Source organism: Cricetulus griseus, chromosome 8, assembly GCF_003668045.3.
Source record: "Cricetulus griseus strain 17A/GY chromosome 8, alternate assembly CriGri-PICRH-1.0, whole genome shotgun sequence".
NCBI classification, from domain to species: Eukaryota; Metazoa; Chordata; class Mammalia; order Rodentia; family Cricetidae; genus Cricetulus; species Cricetulus griseus.
Window position 1 is genome coordinate 44,227,601 of NC_048601.1, and position 4,839 is coordinate 44,232,439.

Sequence of the window (4,839 nt, forward strand, 5' to 3'; positions counted from 1 at the left end):
GGCACTGTCTTCACAGTCAGCTCACTCAGGAGAGCTCTAGGGCAGGTGGAGGTCAGAGAACAAGACTTGGGAGGTTCATGCAAGCCAAGGGCGAGTCAGGCCAAATCTATTAATTTGAGGGCCTGGGAAAGACTCATGGGAATCTCCTCCACTTCCATCTGCTATTTAATAACTCACACTCATGTTGCCTACTGCTTGATTCTGGGATGGACACTACTGTGGTTAGTCTACCATACTAGGAACCTTCTCGACTTCTGAACAGGAATCTAAACAAATTGAAAATAAATGCATATGAAACAGGTGGGATTCTCATAATGATTTTCTTGTATCACAATTAAAGCTTTAATACCCAACTCAAGCTGTTTTAGTTTTAAATTACACCACATAAACTCATGCTTGAAAACATAATTCACTTTCATTATTCCCCCATTCACAGAAAGATGACTGACTTAAAATATATCTTCTCATTGGAACTATTTGTTTAGTCCAGCTTTTTTTTATTATTATTAAAGACATGAGGTCTCACGATGTTGCCCAATCAGGTCTCTAACTTCAGGGTTCTAAAGAGTGTCTTGCCCCCTGAGTAGCTGGACACCATGCACCTGCCACTTTGTCCAGCTAAGTTTATTTCTCTTCTTACTTTCTTTCTTTTTTTTCTTTTTTTTTTTTTTTTTTTTTGGTTTTTCAAGACAGGGTTTCTCTGTGTAGCTTTGGAGCCTATCCTGGCACTCGCTCTGGAGACCAGGCTGGCCTTGAACTCACAGAGATCCGCCTGCCTCTGCCTCCTGAGTGCTGGGATTAAAGGCGTGTGCCACCAACACCTGGCCGCTAAGTTCATTTCTAATGAACAAAACTTGGACTTTGACCCGTACCCACCATGTGCAGCCCTATGCTAGGTGTTAGGTCTGCCCCCAGAGGAGATGCTGAAATGAATTCTTGTCAGCATGGTGTCAATGGTCTGTCTTCCTGGGAGATGCTAGCTGGTAGGTAGAGGACAGTACTCAGGACAGAGTCCAGGGAAGAAGAAGGCACTAGAAGTGGAGATCTTAGGCTGTGAGGAAACGTATGTGTGTGACAAAGTCAGCCATCTTCAGCCTGCCTCTGAGTGAGGAGCAAAGCTCCTGGATAATAACATCACAGGAAGTCAGATTTCTTTTCCGAGCAGCAGAAGTTTATCCTAAGTGGTTCCAGAGCCAGGAGGAAAGGATTGGTCTGGAGAGGACACAGTACAGTTCAACAGCACCAGAGTTGGTAGCAAAGGGAAGTGCAAGGCAAGCAAGAATTATACCTACCTTCTTCTGCAAAGGAATACAGGGTGTGTAACTCTTTTGTAATGGACATGTTTGGTTGTTTGGGGTCAGGGGAGTTTTCACCCATAGAAACTTGGTTTTGCTGGACCTTGAGTTTCTCCCCCTCAACCCTGTTGACTTTAGGGCCAGGTAATCCTGTCTGTGTCAAAGTTCTGATGAGGGTAGGACATTTAGATGCATCACTAGACTTCACCTGCTCTAACTAAGCATGTCTCTAGATAATTGCTGAATAGCTACTAAAGGGCAAGTCTACTCCCAGTTGCAATCTGGGATTTTTATGCCTCAAAAAGCTATTTGAACACCTGTAGTATTAGAGAGGAGATTGGGAGAAGTTGGTCAAAGGAAATGAACTTTGAGTTATATAAGGTATCTGCTGTATAACAGGTATCTATGGCTAATAACTGCCTTTTGATTATTTTTACTTTTGTTGTTTTCATTTTGTTTATTGGTTGTTTTTTTTTTTTGTTTTATTTTTATATGGATAGAGTTTACCCAGGCTCACCTCAAACCCGTGAACTCAAGTGATCTTCCTACCTCAGCCTTCTGAGTAGCCACAGTACCTGGTTATAAGGTTCTGTAGTCACTGAAAGTGGGTTTGAAGTGTTACCAATACCCCAAATCATATGGGAGGCAACACATGTTAATTAGTTCACCTCAGCTATAACAAATACTTTTCAGTTGAACATGTACTATGATATATATATATATATATATATATATATATATATATATACATATATATGGTTTTATTGGCTTTATTTGACAATAGAATAAATAAATAAATTTTAAAATGATATGACATTAGCAACAAGATGTTTCTCATGTATTTGTGGTTCAGTTATCTTTTAAAAATATGGCAATGAGGAAAAGTAAATCCTACACCATTTCTTAATATCTGCAAACTTTACAATTAATGAATTATACCAAAGTTATAAGAAATCTGGGGGGTTCTTTTGGTCCTATATGTTCACCTGACTTTAAGCAAACATTGAAAGGAAAGTGTGAAATCATGAAAACAGAAAGACAATGAGAATGGTAACAACAACAAAGACAAATCCTAGAACAACCTGGGAAGCCTGGACTTGGTAGCTAAGGTAGGGCCATTCTCACTATGAATCCAGGTCAGGTTCAGGTGAATGATGAAGCTTATATAAGACAGCACGGAGGTTCTTTCTCCTTTAAAATCAAAATTAGCTTGTGGTTCACTGCAAAAACTACTGAGTTACTTTAACCCTTGATGATTCAGTCTACAAAAATGTGACTTATAAGGTATGCAAACCTGAGGGACAACAGATCTACAGAAAGGGTCAAGCTACGGTTTCCCTCCCAAAGGTCCTTTTGAATATAATTATTTTAAGCTTAAAAAAAATGGCATTAATACATTCACATATATTTAAATATGCAAATTACGCTAGTGTTTATTCAAGGGCAGAGCATCTTCTGGAAGCATTTTTTAATCAGATTCATGTATTCTTTAACAACTGACTTGGACATAGTAAAGGATTTGTTAAGAAAGGTCTGGAAATGATGGGGTGAATTTGCAGAAGGGGAGGAGAGAGGGAAGGAAAGAGAGGAGGGAATGGGGGGGAGTATGTGTGTTTCCACGACTTCTAATAAAAGCATAGAGAGAATGTAAAAAACAAAAAGTAGTTTGCACTGGCACACAAAACCAACTGCTCTATAAATATTTTATAATTCCAGCCCCATAAGGTCTCATTGTCTGGTGGGTATCTTTATTATGAGTAATCATGGGTTGTTTTTTGTTCATTTCTGGCTTTTTCTGTCATTTGTCTCTTTGCCACATATCTCTGAAGTAGCACCCACTAATTTCATTCTCATTTACCTCATCCTGGTATAGAGAGAATATATGTAGTCAGCTAAGAGATTCATAACTGTACCATTAAAACTTATAAAGTCCATTTTTAGAGCCAGAGTGTGGTGGTGGATGAAAACCAAAACGCAGAGATACACGGTTTTACAATGTTCTTGGGAAAGAGAATAGCTCCTATTGAAAATGTTCCCTGCTTCTCAGGGAGGTTGAGAAGTCTCTGGTTTGAAACTGCTTTGTTTCCTCCTAAGTTCCTGCTGGTGTTGGTCTTTGTGATGCTGGGAGGTGGGGCCTCTGGGAGGTGATGAGGTCATTAGTGCCCTTCTCTGGGAACAGATGAATTGCTGCTGCCAAGGGGGTTCATGGTAAAGCCAAGCAGTCTGTTTTAGTTTGTCTCTGGCTCACTTGCCCTCTCTGCTTTCATCTGTGTCTTGAAGAAGTTTAAGATCTTCTGGAACTTTGGTACCACATTCTCCCCCCCCCCTCTCTCTCTCTCTCTGTGTGTGTGTGTGTGTGTGTGTGTGTGTGTGCACGCGTGTGAAGGAGAGTGCATATGTGTCAGCCTCAGGTGTCATTCCTCATGATGTGTCGATATTATTTATTTATTTATTTTTGAGGCCAAGTCTTTCACTGGGACCTGGGATTTGCTGATTCATCTATGTTTGCTGGCCAAGGAACCCCTGGGATCCACTGTTTCTGCCTCCCCATCTCTGAGATTCCATGTACACACACCGCCAGGCCTGGCCTTTTCAGTGGGTAGGGATCGAGCTCCGGATCTCATGCTTGCCAGACAAACCCAATGAGCCATCTCTCCAGCCCCAGACTACATTCTTAGACTTTTCAACCTCTGAAACAGTGGAATCCAATGATTTTCCTGTTTCTGAGTTACCTCATCTCAGCCACTCTAGTACAACAACAGCTAGAAGGCTGGAAAAAAATGGGAGTGACCTACTGGCAGCCGATAAGCATGGGCAGAGTAAACCTGCTTTGCTCAGAAGTGGGGGCTAAGCTGTCACCTTTGTCTGTCCACCATCTGCCCTGTGTCCCTTTGTCAATAGCACTGTCTAACCAGATGATTTTTATCTATCCCTGTGACCAGTGTAGTTGGTTCAGCCATTAGTGCCTAATCCAAAATGGTCCACAGAGACAATCCCTAGACATCTGCTGGAATTACTGTGGGAAAGGAAGAGGAATTGGAAATTCTTTAACACACACACACACACACACACACACACACGGAGGGGGTGGGAATGTGAGATGAGAAGCAGACTGTCTCCCCCAGATTAACCAAAACCCCATATGGCGATAACTGGATCCAGAAGGCCAACCTTAGAAGTCACAATAGAGGAGTAGGTTGTATCTGCTACTGTTCTTTTAGTTTCATCCATGCAAGATTGGTTATATGCCCTGAAGATGCCCAGCCCCTTATATAACTTGGAGTAGAGAATTTACACACAGCCGTGAATGCTGTTACTTTGTATTCAGTAGTGAATAGTGACAAGGAAAAAAATGTCTGCACATTTTCAGGGCAGGTGTGATATTCATTTACCCAAGATTGTCCATCTCAGGTCTGCATATTTAGAACCAGCACATACAGACTTTGAAGGACACCTACAAGCTTGTCCTTCACGAAAGCTATTTGAGTCAAGTTTCCTTGCTTGCAATGGAAAAATTCCCGAGGAATTCAGTACATCACAGTTT